Source organism: Heloderma suspectum, chromosome 10 (assembly GCF_057233095.1).
Source record: "Heloderma suspectum isolate Gila_16-S chromosome 10, 16-S_ref, whole genome shotgun sequence".
NCBI classification, from domain to species: Eukaryota; Metazoa; Chordata; class Lepidosauria; order Squamata; family Helodermatidae; genus Heloderma; species Heloderma suspectum.
This window is the reverse complement of record NC_139467.1, coordinates 9,290,187-9,307,320: the sequence shown is the minus strand read 5'-3', so window position 1 is coordinate 9,307,320 and position 17,134 is coordinate 9,290,187. Positions and strand designations below refer to the sequence as shown.

Sequence of the window (17,134 nt, the reverse complement as noted above, 5' to 3'; positions counted from 1 at the left end):
ACTGAAGGGCCCTTTGATTCTTGACAGGGAGGGAAGAAAAAGGGAAACCCACTGAACAAAGGCAGTGGCAACAGCTGAACCCTGGACGCTCCAGAGTTGATCATGAATGCAAGACAAGTCACTGGACAGTCTCCAATTATCCCCCAGCCTAGCCGATATATACACTGGCTCCCAAGGGTCATGTTGAGTTGGACTCTCTCTTCCACCAGCATTTCAGTCTGGATCTGTTTGCTTGGACTTTGGACAGGTAAGGGTGGTGTGACATTTGGGAAGAGGATTCTGGGAGAAGGTAGGGAATCATTTTGGGGTGGTGGTGGTGTTTTTTTTTTTTTTTTCCCTGCATGACTGCAGTCTGATATAAACCTGCTGTCGTTGGTTCTGTCCCAGGGAGAGACAACGCTGCTGCAACTGGATCGGACAGTGTGAGTGTGTTTGTATGCTCAGGGAGTTACCTCTGAGGCCATCTCCCTTGCACCTTTGAAGAGATCCAAAGAAGCCAACTGCTGGGGGAAAGAAGGAGGAAAGTAGTTTTGGGATTCTTTCGGTAAAGCACAGTGAGTCCATGTCCCATTTTAATTTTTTGTACATCTGAAAATGAATTAGCAGATGCAAATGTGGAAGAGACATTTTGGTCATCTACTCTGAGGGGAAACCAAACAGGGCTTCTGTCAGTTTGTCAGAAAGAGGAGATTTGGGGGTCAAGGGTTAACTTCTCATACCCAGACTGGAAGAACCATTCTCCACCGAATGGCCTTCATTTTATGTTTTCTTGCGTGCATAGTTTTAGGTCTGCAAAAATCTCCCTAGCAGCCAGGAAGAAAGAGCACAGAGTGTTTTATACTGAGAGGTATGTCTCCATTTCTTCTACAGTTACCACAGTTTTTACTGGCTGTGCTCCTGTGCCTTTAATAAAATTCCACACAGAAATTAAGTAGATGAAGTATTTCCAGTCACCATATTTACTTACCAGCAAAAGCTACATTAGCTTAATTTCACCACGTCAGAAGGTTGTTAAAGCAGAGGTAGTTTTTAAACAGTGGCAACACTTTCTGAATGGTAAGGGTTAACAGTGTGTGTGTGTGTGTGTCAAAATTTGTACTGTGAAAATAAATTAATACATGCAAGGTGGGATAGAAAATAAACAAACAAACAGATGCTTTGACTCAGATTCCTGCACTGAGCAGGGGGTTGGACTCAATGGTCTTGTAGGCCCCTTCCAACCCTGCTATTCTATGATTCTATGAAATAAATTTTCAGCCTGGCAGCGACCTTCAGATGTCTCCTGACCATGTTATTCTAAAACAAAGGATTTTTATGTGATAAACATTTGGGTTTAGCTTAATTAAACACACACACACATCACCCAAGTAGTTCTGCAAAATATGGGGATCCTCCCTCCCAATATGGTGCTGATTAGATGAGAAAGAAGAACCATACTTCTGTCTCTCTACCTCTGCTCTCAGGGTTATCTTTTATTTTTGAGATTTTAAAATGTTTAAAGTGAAAGTGGTTCTGTATGAGTATGATGGGGTCTTCATTATTGCTAACGGTTTCCCCTGCCCTTCCTCCAAAAACCTCAAGGTGCCCCCTTTATCCTCACAAGGACATGAAAAGTACATGGTCCCCCCTTTATCCTCACAACATCCCTATGAGGTAGGTTAGGGTGAGTGTCAGTGGCTGACCAAGGGTCACCCAGTGAGCTTCTTCGGAGAGTAGGAATTTAAATGGATATCCAATACTGGCTTTTTAAAAAAAGTATGGCTAAGACACAGCCACATGGAAGGGGGAATCAGCTACTTTGACTCTTTCCTAATGTCGTTTACCTTGGCATGTTTTTTCTATTTCAACATCTTAAGCAATTATTGTGAAAATGCATCTGAATCCAGTGGCTCTATCGCTCCTGTTACTCCTTTTCTGTTCAGGTAAGTTCCCCCCAACTGCTGTTTTTGAAGGCATTAAGATTTTACACTCCTAAGATTTCACTCTCTTACAAATGGCAGATGGCTTTATGTTCTGCTGTGTAAGGAAAAATGTGAACAGGATCAGATTCAAGGATCCTGATATATCATGTCATATCTATAACACCAAAGGAAGATGTCCATCTGTCTGTCTGTCAGTACCGTAGCTCCAAGAAACCTGGGGGGTGTTTCCACCAGCGATCTACTCCAAGCCAGCTGTGTTGTGAGGTCCTTAGGGACAGATGGTATCGTGGCCATCCAGCAGCCACCCCAGAGCTTATCAGGGAAAACCCAGATTTCCTGAGACTGCTTGAAGTCCGATTCTTTTCCTTAAGTCAGGTTCACCCTGGTATAGTTGTTGTATGCCTCAACCCCCTGCATTTAGCTCAGGTATGCTAGCCCTGCCCAGGGGTGTGCCTTTCACCAGGACCCCAGCCAAGGGGTGTTTCCTCCCATTGCACTGAGTGAGGCTTGCCCCAATGACCACAGAAATAACAAGAAGCCCCTCAGTTGACACCGCACATATCAAAGCCCAATTCCTTAAATGCGATCAAGCCTGATCTTGAGGCTTTGGTCCATTGCCTTAGGATATAACTCCTTCACAGCTTCATTATAGAGATCCCGTGTGTTAAAATGGGGGCTGGTTTTGGTCTCTTTCCCTCAAAAAACCCATTAGTATCTCCTTAAAAGTAACTTCCATTATGTTCAATGGGGCTTGCCTTTGAATGCCCACATCAGAACACATAGAGCCTCCCCCTCAACTGAAATGGCCCACATTAAAGCTCAATTCCTTAAGTGCAATTAAGCAATCAAGTGATCAAGCATGATCGCAAGGCTTTGATTCATTGCTTTAGGATGTAACTCCTTCACAGCTTCATTATAGGTATCCTACGGGTTACAGTGGGGGCTGGTTTCTGTCTTTGTGTTTACTGCTCTCTTTCCCACAACAAACCCATTACTGTCTCATCAGAAGTAACTCCCATTGTGGTCAGTGAGGTCCTGCAGGTTACAGTGGGGGCTGGTTTCCACCTTTGTGTTCTCCCCTCCTTCTCAGCACAAGTATACTTGTGTCTACTTGGAAGTAACCCCCATTGTGCTCGGCTTGCTCCTGAAATGCAGGTGCATCTGGACTTTCAGGGGAAAGGAGAAAGGGGGGAGAGGGGGGGAAGCCTCTCTTATTGGTGGAGCAGCCCCTGCCAGTCAGATGACATTCACTCCAACCCCTACCCCCACCAGGAAGGATGTTCTTCTGTGAAGCGATTTAACTGCTGCGGAGAACCTGCCTGTGGAGCCTGCTCACAGCAAAGCCGATTCCTTAAAAAACATGCCCAGTACTCCTCCATTAGCTTCTCCTTCCATTGTCATGGAAACACGGCCCTAGACACTTGAAACTTGGCAAGCATACTAACAGACACTAGGTGTGCTCATCTCAGGGGTATTTTGTTTTTAAAACACATTAATTAGTTTTAGGGAATGATATTAAAGGCAAAAGTGAAGTACTTTGGCCTCGCTGATGCTAGGGAAAGTCCATGAAGTCACGAAGAGTCGGAAGCGACTGAACGAGTAAACAACAACAATTAGTTTTAATTAATTCCATTTGCTTCAAGGCTTTATTGTATCAAACTAAGGCCTATTCCAGTCCATGCAGAGCCCATGCCAAGGAATAATCCAAGAGACAGAGTTATACACCTGCCCCCTCTCCTCTGTAGTGGGGCAGCCCCCCGTAAGGGAATAGGGTGGGCAGACCCCTCCCTCTGGGCACTATACAGGTGTGTCATGGCTGGGGGTGCCAGTGGAAGTGGCTTCTCTCAGCTGGGGTGGGCACCTCCTGCACTGAGCAGGGGGTTGGACTGGATGGCCTTGTGGGCCCCTTCCAGCCCTACTATTCTATGATTCTAATTTGGATTCCTGCACTGAGCAGGGGGTTGGACTGGATGGCCTTGTGGGCCCCTTCCAGCCCTACTATTCTATGATTCTAATTTGGATTCCTGCGCTGAGCAGGGGGTTGGACTGGATGGCCTTGTGGGCCCCTTCCAGCCCTACTATTCTATGATTCTAATTTGGATTCCCGCGCTGAGCAGGGGGTTGGACTGGATGGCCTTGTGGGCCCCTTCCAGCCCTACTATTCTATGATTCTAATTTGGATTCCTGCACTGAGCAGGGGGTTGGACTCGATGGCCTTGTGGGCCCCTTCCAGCCCTACTATTCTATGATTCTGTGATTCTACTATGTATCCAACTTGGTCAGTTGTATAACGTTGCTTGAAGGCGTTCTCAGCCTGGAACCCTTCAGAAGTGTTAGACTACAGTATGTAAAAGAATTGCACTTCATTTATGCTGACATGTGTTGTAAGGAAAAGCCCAACCCGAACACACAATGGCCTTTCATTCTATGTAATATTTATATTCCACTCTTTGCTGGATTGCTTTGCTGGATCCATCTTTGATGGATGTACAAACCATCCATGCAAAAATAGCAGAATTATAATATTTATGGTATTGATGCTGGTCTGACTGACCTTTTAGAGGTCCCCTACAGTCCTGTCCCTATGACTGCAGAGAGATTCAGGATCCCCTCCAGCTCTGTCATCTCTGAAGATTTCTTGTAAGTAGTAGAGTAGGGATGTTGGAGAATTCCGCCACGGACTCCAGTGAGGCCGGATTCTTTAGAATCCGCCCCCCTGGAGTCCTTGGCAGATTGGAGCAATCCCCACCACCACCCCGTGGAATCCCCCCAAGACGGAGCCTACCTGGCGGCGGATGTGGCGGTGGCAGATGTGGAGGCAGCGGCTCTGGCTTGTCTTCCGGCTGCTGCTGGGCTGCTGTGGCCGCAAATGGTGGGCCACTACGCCATTTGTGCCCCTGCTCTTTGCCGTAATAGGCTATGTAAGTATTTACGTAGCCTATCACAGCAAAAGGCAGAATGCAAATGGCGTAGCGGCCACCATTTGTGTCCCCGCCTTTTGCCATGATAGGCTACGTAAATATTTATGTAGCCTATCATGGCTTGGTGACAGTGGCCGCCATTTGCAGCAGCCCGGCAGCAGCCAGAAGTCCGGCTGCAGCTGGCCCTGGCTGGTGGCTCCGCGGAGTCGCCGCAAAGCAGAGCTGGTTGGGGAGGATTCCAGTTGGAGGGATGGTGCGCTGCCCCCCCACCGTGGATGCCCCTTAACGGAGCTAGGTAAGGGATTCGTACATCCCTAAAGTAGAGCTATCAGTGTGGTTGCCCTGAGCCAATACCTCATAAGTCCAGACAAAAAAATGGTAATAGTTGGTAACATTCTGTGATATGTTTCAAATATGGGAGCTAGGATGACTCAACAAGGCATCTTTCTTTCCTCCCCCCTAACACAAGACAAGGGAAGGGGGAAAGTGAAGTCTGTGTGTGTAGCAGGAACTGACACTGAAAAGGGCATAGTGTTGACTTCTTCTCTGCAGGAAATCCTATGGCAACATGAGCTCCCTAGAAATCTGATGGGGAACAGCAATCTGTTGAGTGTTAATATTGTGAACCCCTATTTTATGCTCAGCCTGTATATGTCCCCAGGGGCCTACATCAAAGGAAACTAATCCCCGAATAATAGCTGGAACTCCTGAGTATCTATCTATCTATCTATCTATCTGGTTTAATTTTTTTGTAGAAGTCTCCAACTACCACCTCAAAAAACGGGAGATTCTGATGGAGAATCCAGGATGGTTCGCCCGACTTCAGGAGGGGGTCAAGGAGTCCTGGGACACAGCCCAGGGCTGGGTGAAAAATTTATCATCACAGGTTCATCAGAACATCCAGTAAGAATAAGGCAGGGTACAAACAGAGATAAGGGGATAGTGAGTGTGGGGAGAGAGATTTCAAGGTTTTAAGCTGCAGTCCTATACACGCCTACTTGGAAGTAAGTCCCATTGAACTCAATGGGACATATGTCTGAGCAGACATACATAGGATCGCACTGTTAGTGGACTTTTCTAGACGAGGCATTTATCATGCACTTGTCATTCCCTGCTGACAGTGGTTTACGGGTTTTTTAGATGACATTGTGATCCTCCAGTTTCACTTCTGTGTCTAATGAGCACTTTCAGTGAGGTTTTGTAGAGCAGGGAAAATGCTGCATTTAATTGTGAAAGCAAAAGGAAGTTTCTTCGCTTGTGCATTTGCGCTATTCTGTTATACCACAGTGCCACCTAGAGGTTATGCAGCCGAAAAGCAGGAAAGGAAATGCTCCTCATGTAGTGCATTCTACAATGAAAGTAAATACAGTGAATTAGCAGCCAATTAAGAGCCTTATGTAGAAAAGCTCAATGCCTCTTTCCCATTAATAGATACGACGAATATATGTTTGGGTTTGACTTCTCCTACATCCAATCTATACTTTACTTTTTGAAAGTGGGTACAAAAGTCCCCAAATTTACTTGCTGAGGTAATACATACATGGTGCTGTCAGCTGTAGATGTGCACGCTAGAGATGAAATGAATTTGTTCCCAGAAATTTTCCACAGAGTTCTCCTCTGTGAACGTTGATGCCAAATATCCACCAGATCACGCAGTATTCGTATGTCAGTTGTTTTATCAGGTCCAGGTATCTGATTGTATTTGTTCTGAGCTGTTTGAAAGGGTTTTTAAATGTTGGGTGCCAAGGTTTTATATATTATGTTTTGTAATTGTATGTAGCATATGATGTTTGGTGGTTTATTTTAGGAATAGATTACCCTTGTCCTAGGTCAGCATTCCCCAGCATAGTGCCCTCCAGATGTTTTGGACAACAAATCCCATCATCTGCAACCAGCACAGCCAATGGGGGATTATGGGAATTGTAGGTCAACACATTTGGGGGTCACCAGTTGGGGAAAAGGTGCTCTAGGAGTTTAGTGTGGCTCTCAGGACCCATCTGGCTCCTAGGAACTCAATCCCTTTCCTTCATGCTACATCTGCAGCAATTTTCTCCTGTGCACAAGCTGTAACAAAGCCAAAGGGCTCTTTATCTCTTTCCTCTCCAATGTGAATAACAGCAATAGAGGCCTTGGCAGAGGCAGAGCACAGCCCTCCACGTTGGTTGATCATTCCAAAATGCACGCCAGGGGCTCTTTAAATGTATGCAAGGGAAGAACGCGGCAAATGCTTCTGTTACTGTTCATACAGTGGGCATAGTTCTTCAAGAGCCCTTTGCCTATGTCTTGGCTTTCATATAATAGAAAGTCAGTTTTTCAGAGATAAAGAGTCAGAGTCTCTTCAGAGTCAGTTTTCAGAGATAAAGTTGGTGGCCCTTCGGCCCCTTGCTCCACTCAAAAGATGGCCCCTGTTTTTGTTTTTATGTTACCCATGAGAGGCCGGTACGATTCCATATTTGACGCCCACGGAAATCAATGCAATCAAGAATGGGCGCTTTTCCTTTAATGCTGCCTCTGGGGTCTCCACTTTTGATCAGAGCAGAGGTGCTGGGGGACGGGAGGTTTAATCCCCCCCGGCACTATTTTCTTAACCTTAATCTGCACTTCCCCCACACCCTTCAGCCTCAGTTGCTTTTGGCCCTGTGGAGGAAAAAGTGCATGAATACTTCTAGATGGAGTGCTACTAATTAAAAGACACGGTGCAGCTATTCTGTCTTCTCCTCCTTAATGGATTTTCTGAGGAAAGGAAGAAAAAAAAGGTGGACGAGGCAGCCAGAAAATCCAGGAGGGTTACAAATGGAAGATGAAGATGTCCCCCCATAAAATTCCACAAATGCAGGATGATTGCACAATAAAAGTCTCATCTGAAGCCCCCAATAAATCTACATTTATTCCCTTAAGGGGCTCCCCACAATTCTGACAGAAGGGACAGGATCTGAGTATGAAAATGGCATCAGGAGAAAAGGCTAAATAAGTTCCTAGCTGGTTGGTGAAAAGGGAAGGAATGGCACTCTTGTCATGAAGATACTGACTCTCCAGATTTCATTCCTCTGTTCTTTCCTTTTTTCTTTCTTTTCTTTCCAGGGACATGTACAGAAAAGGTGAAGACTTCATCAGCACCTATGGAGTCATAGCTCTTGAGCAAGTCTCCCTTTCGTTTCTTGATTGACATTACATTGGCTCACCTTCTATGGAGACTCATCAGCGAGGTTTCGCAAACTGGTTCTCTCCACCTTTCTTTCATACATTTTGGGGATGAAGATGCTTCCCTGCTCAAGAGAGTGAATAAAGTTTCTTTCTTGCCAAGATGTACAGGCTGCTGTCTCTGCTCAATTATGGTTTTGTCTGTTGTTTTGAGGTGGTGGGGGGGAAGCACGACATTATGAGGATATCAGTACCACGGACTAGGGGTGTACGTATTTTGTTAAATCTGTACTGTCTGTGTTTGTCAGATTGTCAGGTGTCTTTTGTTCCATCATGCACTCATTCATGGAATAGATGTTTTGAAACAGAATATTGTTCCATGTGTACTAATTTGCATTAGTGCACATGAGCATCAGTGCACATGCGCATTAGTGCACTTGCGCAAATGCAAATAAGTCCACACCTTCCCCCAAAGTGATAAAACTGGTCTCTAAGTCTGCAGAATTTGCATGACTCAGAAAAAGTCGGTCCGCTGAGGAATCTGCAGGTTGGATTCGTAGAAATCTGAACTCATTTGATTCCATTCCATTGTGGATTTCTCCGACATCCCTCCCACAGACATTTTATTTATTTATTTATTTATTCATTTCATTTCCATACCACCCAATAGCCGAAGCTCTCTGGGCGGTTCACAAAAATTAAAACCAAACGGCACACAATAAAACAATTTAAAATATATAGAACATTAAAACCGCAATATAACAATACAACCAGAATAAAACCTAGCAGCGGTGCAGGAATTTAAAATACAGATTTAAAACAGCAAAGCTAAAAGTCTAGAAAGCTAAAATGCTAAAATGCCTGGGAAAATAAAAAGGTCTTCACCTGGCGCCGAAAAGAATGCAATGTAGGTGCTACTGCCAGGCGAACCTCACTAGGGAGCTCATTCCACAGCCAGGGAAACCAGACACCAGCTGGTTTAAGACATTCTCTCTCCTCAGGAACCTAGGAATTATAAATCTGGCAATGGGAGGGTAGATCTAGCAGTCTCTATCCTAGAATTCTCAACATCCTCTTGAAACTACCATTCCATGAGTCTTAGGGGCAAAGCCATGACAGTTGGATGGCAGAAGTCGGTATGCAGATTTGTCGGTCTCCTTGTGTTTTCACAGGTGCAGCTTAAAATTGCTTTTGAGCTCCTCAGACACTATCTAGCTGAGCACCTGACCCTTGTTCACGCAGAGGAGAGGCATTTGTAACGCAAGTGAGTACTTTGGCATTACCAACGGATTCAAGCAAGAGCTGCTTTAAGCCTCATGGTTGGAACCACCCTGCATTTAGCAGAAAACTGCCCCAGCCTTCTGCTCTATTAGACTCCACAGTCTTCCAATGTATTTGTAGGCACCAGCTGGAGATGAACAGCCATGGCTGTTCCTTGCGTAAGTTAAAGTTGTGTTTCTTCTACTATCTAGTGCCACCTGCAGGACTTGGAGAGAATTACGCAACTGAAACAAACATCACTTCAAGCCAAGAATATGGAGGATGTGTGGTATGGGTCCTGCCTAGGTGGGAAGATTTGCACTTGGTGCCCTCCAAATGTTTTGGATAACAGCTTCCATAATCTCTGATCTTTGCCCATGCTAGCTGGGGTGATGGGAGTTGTAGTCCCAAACATCTGGATGGCACCAGGTTACCTATGGGTGCATGAGTCCAATCCCCCTCCTGGGTGCCTTTGCTTAGCAGACAGGGGTGGCTGGTGGCTCCTATTTCAGTGGAGTTGTGAATCCATTCTGGGTTTCAGTCAGAACCAGCCAGAATTCTAAAGGAGCTATCAAAGGAGCTGAACCCTATCCCCAGACTCAGAGCCACCAGCTTCCACTGTTAACAGACTAATTAGTAACAGACTCCCAGTCCCTGGTCTTGGTGTGGCTTATAATTATTTTTTATCAAGGTTAAGAATGTAAGAACATCAGAAGAGCCCTGCTGGATCAGACCAAGGGTCCATCTAGTCCAGCATTCTGTTCACACAGTGGCCGACCAGCGGTCGACCGGGAACCCACAAGCAGGGCATGAGTGCAACAGCACCCCTCCACTCATGTTCCCCAGCAACTGGCTCACTGCCTCTGGTTCTGGAGGTAGCACATAGCCATCAGGACTAGTAGCCACTGATAGCCTTCTCCTCCAGGAATTTGTCCAACCCCCCTTTTAAAGCCATCCACATTGATGGCCATCACTACTTCCTGTGGTTGCGAATTCCACAGTTCAACTATACGCTGTGTGGAGAAGTCCGTCCTTTTATCTGTCCTGAATCTCCCACCAATCAGCTTCATGGGATGACCCCACTGGGTTCTAGTATTGTGTGAGAGGGAGAAGCATGCCTCCCTATCCACATTCTCCTCACCATGCATAATTTTGTACACCTCTATCATGTTTCTCCTTACTCACCTTTTTTCCAAGCTAAACAATCCCAGCTGTGGTAACCTTCTCTCACAGGGGAGTTGCTCCAGCCCCTTGATCATTTTAGTTGCCCTTTTCTGCACTTTTTTTCAGCACTACAATATGTTTTTCTAGTTGTGGTGACCAGAACAGTACACAGTATTCCAAGTGTGGTTGCACCATAGATTTGTAAAAGAACAGTATGATATTGGTAGTTTTATTCTCAATTCCATTTCTAATTATGCCTAACATGGAGTTTGCCCTTTTTACTGCAGCCCCACACTGGGTTGACACTTTCATCAAGCTGTCCACCACCGAAGATCTCTTTCTTGGTTGGTCACCACTAGCTCAGATCCCATGGGTATACTTTTAGTTGGGATTTTTTGCCCCAACATGCATCACTTTACAGTTGCTTACATTGAACTGCATTTGCCATCTAGATGCCCATTCTCCCAGTTTGGAGAGATCCTTTTGGAGCTCTTCACAACCCCTTTTTGTTTTAACTACCCTGGTGTCATCGGCAAACTTGGCCACTTCACTGCTCACTCCTAATTCCAGATCATTTATGAACAGGTTGAAAAGCATTGGCCCTAATACAGATCCCTGTGGGACCCCACTATTTACTTCCCTCCATTGGGAGAATTTACCATTTCTTCCTACTCTCTGCTTTCTGTTCTTTTTACCAGTTATTGATCCATAAGAGGAGCTTTCCTCTTATTCCATGACTGCTAAGTTTGCTCAGGAGTCTTTGGTGAAGGACTTTGTCAAAAGCCTTTTGGAAGTCCAAATAAACAATGCTGCCTCATGGTTCTGCTGCCTCATGTCATCCAACACGGGACACAGTGGACACAGTTTCACTGCTAATAATAAGACATCGTCTGGTATATTCTGGATGTGTAATTGCACACTGGTGTACAGTGAGATGGTACACTCACCGCCCCCAGGAAATGATACTCTGCAGCTGTCCACTGCACTCCAATGGACCTCCTGAGTCTCCCTGTGAAGCAAATATATGGAGGGGTCGTCACCAGGCAGAGAAAGCTCAAAACCTTTTGGTGCCCAAGGCAGATAATGGTAAAAATATAGTATACTGATAATACACTAAATCAGCCATCCCAAATGCCTTTCAGATGTGTTGGACAACAACTGCCATCAGCCCAAGCCATCTGGAGATGATGGGGTTTGTAGTCCAATGCATCTGGAAGGCTGGGGAAGGAAGTACTAGATAAATTTGGATAGTTCTTTAAATTCGGATATTTTATTCAATTCTATTATTGATGATGTAATTATGTTTTTAACTTTTGTATATTTCTATGTATATGTTTTAACTGTACAGTTTTTAATGTTGTGAAGCTGCCTTGAGTCCCAGTATTGGGAAAAAGGCAGGAGATGATGAGGAGGATGATAGAAAGCTTGCTGCTGCCTGAGGTGGGCTGCCTCACCCTGAGTAATGGTAAGACTAGCCCAGTCACCATGGAAAGCAATAACTTGAAACACTCAGGATCCTCTGGGCTTGAAAGCAGCATGAGGGTCACAGAACCCTGTTAAGTTAAACACACACTGGTGCCTGAAGAAAGAGACTCTCACACGGTGGTGGATGGAGAAGAAACTGGCTAACTGAGAGCAAGACATCCTGATCCTGCACAGTTGTGGATGAATGAGACTGAGAGATGAAGCCCTAATGGATCCTTGTACATTCTTGTACTCCCAAGTTCCTTGTTCCATTTCACTGGATTCTGGAGACAAGATCTCCCTGGAATTTTTCACTATGCCATCGCAAAATGTCCCAAAAGAAAATTTTGTGGATTGGGCCTGGCTTCAGTTGTTGCCCCTTTGCTGCAACTTGCCCCCCAATTGTCCCAGAAAGATGCACCAAAGACGATAAAATTCTGCAACTTTGAAAGTAAGTAGGTAAGCCACAGTACTGAAAGAAGTTAGGAAATTGCGCATGCATGCCCTCAGAATGTCTTGTTATGAAGAACGGTTCTGCCTAAAGCCGCGATGCTTTGGTCCAGCCTGCAGCGTGAAAATCCATGAAGTAGACCTGTTGTCAAAATTTCACAAAATTTCACAAAAGTGAAATCCAAAGTGGATTTGGGAATTCTGAGGCAAAACATCTGAAGAATTTTGAGGGAAGCGCAAATCAGTTTCAATAAGATCAGCAAAGTTTCTCAGGTGGGGGGCAGGAGTCACACAGCCATACTGACCAGGTTTGCGCGATTTAAATTGCCAGCGCATGCTGGGCGCCATCACCCTAATTACCTTCCCTGGCATAGGTTGTTGTGTTGTGTGATCCAAGGTGGCATGGCTTGTTTGAGGGGGAAACAGCCCTCAATTAACCCTACAGCAAGCCATGAGTTCTTTGAGGGTTGTTTCCCCCTCAAACAAGCCATGCTGCCCACATTCACATGACAGGACAACCCATGGCAAGCTGGGCACCCATGGGGGCCATGCAAAAATAAAGCCACGGTGGGCTGTCATGTCATGTGAACTGGCCGACTGTGTATACTTATGATACTCATCATTGTAATAAATTTGCACCTCAGGCAAGGAAAATCATTGGTACCCTCTGTGTGTTCAACCTTTGAATACTTCATTTTTGTCATTGCATCTGTTGCTCATTTCACATTGTGCCCTTATTTAGTTAGAATTTTTATTGATCAGGTCTAGCAGAGAAGGGAAAGAACGTGTCACGCAGGGCTGCTAACTAGAGCTGTGTGCAAATAGCCTCTCAAAATTCTTCTGCCTATTTGTGGACAGGGAAATTGGGGGGACAATTTCACCCAATTTCTCCTAGGGGAGGAGAAATTCTCCAGCAGTCTCTCACAGACAGGGCTCACAGACAGGGCTCCCTATTGGCAGGGGTTGTAGCACAGGTTCTGTCTTTTTTCCTAAGGGTTTTTGGTTTATTGCACTGCATCTGTAGGTGGCAACAACAGTATCGACTGTGACGAGGCTTCTACTTTTCTGAGGCAGAATTTTGAATTTCTTTTGGTGGTACTTTTGAGCTTGCCTAATCACTGTGAGGTGGCCGAGGGTGCTGTGTGTGTTTTCTCTCTCTATTTCACATCTTTCCATTGCTCTGCAGCATGCCGGGCCACCTACCGTTCCTGAACTGAAAAAGCCCCATGGGAGGAATTGCCTCATGACGTCTTCCTCATGATGGCTTTAACTGAAGTGTGGGAAGCCAAGGAGGCTACAGGCTGCCAGAGAGATTACTGTACAATGGCAGACAGGACACTCATGCGCACTCTTCAGCCACCTCACAAGTAAGGTAACTACACGAACCCCAAACCCAACCCATGAGAATTTCTTTGAAATTTCTCCTGCTTTGAATTCCTTTTCGAAAACAATTTATTTTCTACCAAATTGAATGAGAATGGTTGAAAAAAATGAGGGAGAAATTTTCGGCACAGCACTGCTAACAGCTCCATCTTTTTTAAATGTCTGAAGATGTGTTATGCTTTTCTGAATAAATCTCTTTGTTTAATCACCACTCACTTTGCCCCTGAACTGCTTGTCTTGCACTCTACCCATCCAACTCTCCTGCATCTCTATGGTGCTCTTGCCTTTCCTCCTTATTCATCATACATTGATTATCCAGCTGTTTAAACTAGGCTCAGAAGCTTTAATCTGTTTAATTGGCAGACTTACCACTTGATTAATTGGTAGGCGCTGTGAGTGAAGGACACAGTTGCTATTTTTCCAGGCTTGTTTCGGTTCTGATGTGTTATCAGGAATAAGTAAAAACAGCCTTACCTTCTGGGAAATTCATCTTCTGCTTTCTTTTTATGAACTCTAGGTTCTACTCCTTCATCCAACTCTGTTAGAGGATGGAGAAATCGACCAGCCTTCAGGGGAAAAGCCTACATCCCATAACAAGAAGAATGGGTCTGTACCCGCTCCCTATATAGTTAGAACAAGGAGAAATAGCTTCTTCTCTTACTAGGCCAGCAGAAAGACCCTAATATCTCTTCTTGCTTCCTTTGGCTGTGGGTTCAAACCCCCCCATTATCGAGAGAACTCGCGTCACTCCAGATAAAAGTGGTGTCTGAGTGCTGGGAAGAAGTGGTAGGGGGGCTGTGGTTATCCAGAGGTTGTAAGCAGCTCCAGGTCAGTGGGAACACACGATAACCCAATGACCTGTTTGTCAAATGGAGGGTGCACTCGGGAGACTTGTTGAATTTGCTTCTTCGTATGTATCGTTGGCTCACTCGCCACACCACCGCCCAAGAAGGAAACAAACTATCTGCAGCAAGAAGGCAGCGCTTTGGGCAGAACCTTGGCTATGGTCTGGTTCACACATCTTTGCGCAATGTTTGATTGCTCATCACTCAGTCACTCAAGCCTTGTTGATTGGCAGCTGCAGTTGACTTGCAGTTTTGTTGTTCCGTCGTTCAGTCATGTCCGACTCTTCGTGACCCCATGGACCAGAGCACGCCAGGCCTTCCTGTCCTGCGCTCTCTCCCGGAGCATGCTCAAGTTCATATTCATTGCATCCGTGATGCTATCTAGCCATCTCATCCTCTGCCGTCCCCTTCTCCTTTTGCCTTCAGTCTTTCCCAGCATCAGGGTCTTTTCCAGGGAGTTTTCTCTTCGCATTAGGTGGCCAAAATATTGGAGCTTCAGCTTCAGTATCTGTGCTTCCAATGAGCACTCAGGGTTGATTTCCTTTAGGATGGACTGATTTGACCTCCTTGCAGTCCAGGGCACTCGTAAGAGTCTTCTCCAGCACCACAGTTCAAAAGCATCAATTCTTCGGCGCTCAGCCTTCCTTATAGTCCAGCTCTCACAGCCATACATTACTATTGGGAAAACCATAACTTTGATTAGACGGACCTTTGTTGGCAAGATGATGTCTCTGCTTCTTACTATGCTGTCTAGGTTGGCCATAGCTTTCCTCCCAAGGAGCAAGCGTCTTTTAATTTCAGGGCTACAGTCACCGTCTGCAGTGATCTTGGAGCCCAAGAAAGTAAAATCTGTCACTGCTTCCATTTCTTCCCCTTCTATATGCCAGGAAGTGATAGGACCAGATGCCATGATCTTCGTTTTTTTAATGTTGAGTTTCAAACCAGCTTTTGCACTCTCCTCTTTCACCCTCAACAAGAGGCTCTTTAGATCCTCTTCGCTTTCTGCCATTAGGGTGGTATCGTCTGCATATCGGAGGTTGTTGATAATTCTCCCAGCAATCTTAATTCCGACCTCTGATTCATCCAACCCGGCATTTCTCATGATGTACTCTGCATATAAGTTAAATAAGCAGGGTGACAATATGCAGCCTTGTCGTACTCCTTTCCCAATTTTGAACCACTCGGTTGTTCCATGTCTGGTTCTTACTGTTGCTTCTTGACCCTCGTACAGGTTTCTCAGGAGACAGGTAAGGTGGTCTGGTACTCCCATCACTTTAAGAATTTGCCACAGTTTGTTGTGATCCACACAATCAAAGGCTTTAGCGTAGTCAATGAAGCAGAAATAGAAGTTTTTCTGGACTTCTCTTGCTTTCTCCATGATGCAGCGAATGTTGACGATTTGATCTCTAGTTCCTCTGCCTCTTCGAAACCCAGCTTGTACTTCCGGTAGTTCTCGGTTCGCATACTGCTGAAGCCTAGCTTGTAGGATTTTGAGCATCACCTTGCTGGCATGTGAAATGAGCGCAATTGTGCGGTAGTTTGAACACTCTTTGGCGTTGCCCTTCTTTGGAATTGGAATGTAAACTGACCTTTTCCAGTCTTGCAGCCACTGTTGAGTGTTCCAAATTTGTTGGCATATTGAATGCAGCACTTTAACAGCATCATCTTTTAGGATTTTAAATAGCTCAGCTGGAATCCTGTCATGTCCGCTATCTTTGTTGTTACTAATGCTTCCTAAGGCCCACTTGACTTCACTCTCGGGGATGTCCGGCTCAAGTTCAGTGACCGCACTATCATGGCTATCAAGGACATTCAGATCTTTCCTGTATAGTTCTTCTGTGTATTCTTGCCACCTCTTCTTAATCTCATCTGCTTCTGTTAGGTCCCTGCCTTCTTTGTCCTTTATCATGCCCGTCTTTGCACAAAACGTTCCCTTGAGATCTCCAATTTTCTTGAAGAGATCTCTAGTCTTTCCCATTCTGTTGTTTTCCTCGATTTCTTTGCATTGTTCATTTAAGAAGGCCTTCTTGTCTCTCCTTGCTATTCTCTGGAACTCTGCATTCAGTTGGGTATATCTTCCCCTTTCTCCCTTGCTTTTTGCTTCCCTTCTTTCCTCAGCTACTTGTAAAGCCTCATCAGACAGCCACTTGGCTTTCTTGCATTTCTTTTTCTTTGGGATGGATTGAGTTGCTGCCTCCTGAACAATGTTACGGACCTCCGTCCATAGTTCCTCAGGCACTCTGTCCATCAGGTCTAATCCCTGAAATCTATTCCTCACCTCCACTGTATATTCATAAGGGATATGATTTAGGTCATACCTGAATGGTTTAGTGGTTTTCCCGACGTTCTTCAATTTCAGCCGAAATTTTGCAAGAAGCAGCTCATGATCTGAGCCACAGTCAGCTCCAGGTCTTGTTTTTACTGACTGTATGGAGCTTCTCCATCTTTGGCTGCAAAGGACATAATCAATCTGATTTCGATATTGACCATCTGGTGACGTCCATGTGTAGAGTCGCCTCTTGTGCTGTTGGAAAAGAGTGTTTGCTATGATCAGCATGTTCTCTTGGCAAAACTCTATTAGCTT

The 17,134-nt window shown here is 45.2% G+C and overlaps 1 long non-coding RNA gene across 1 annotated transcript; it reads left to right on the top strand.

Moving 5' to 3' along the window:
- The first annotated feature begins 387 nt into the window (after positions 1 to 387).
- Positions 388 to 8,346, top strand: LOC146337627 (uncharacterized). The gene is made up of 4 exons (XR_014785044.1): positions 388 to 422; positions 1,857 to 1,922; positions 5,599 to 5,746; positions 7,925 to 8,346. It is a non-coding gene; the product is annotated as an uncharacterized LOC146337627 (long non-coding RNA).
- The last annotated feature ends 8,788 nt before the right edge of the window (positions 8,347 to 17,134 follow it).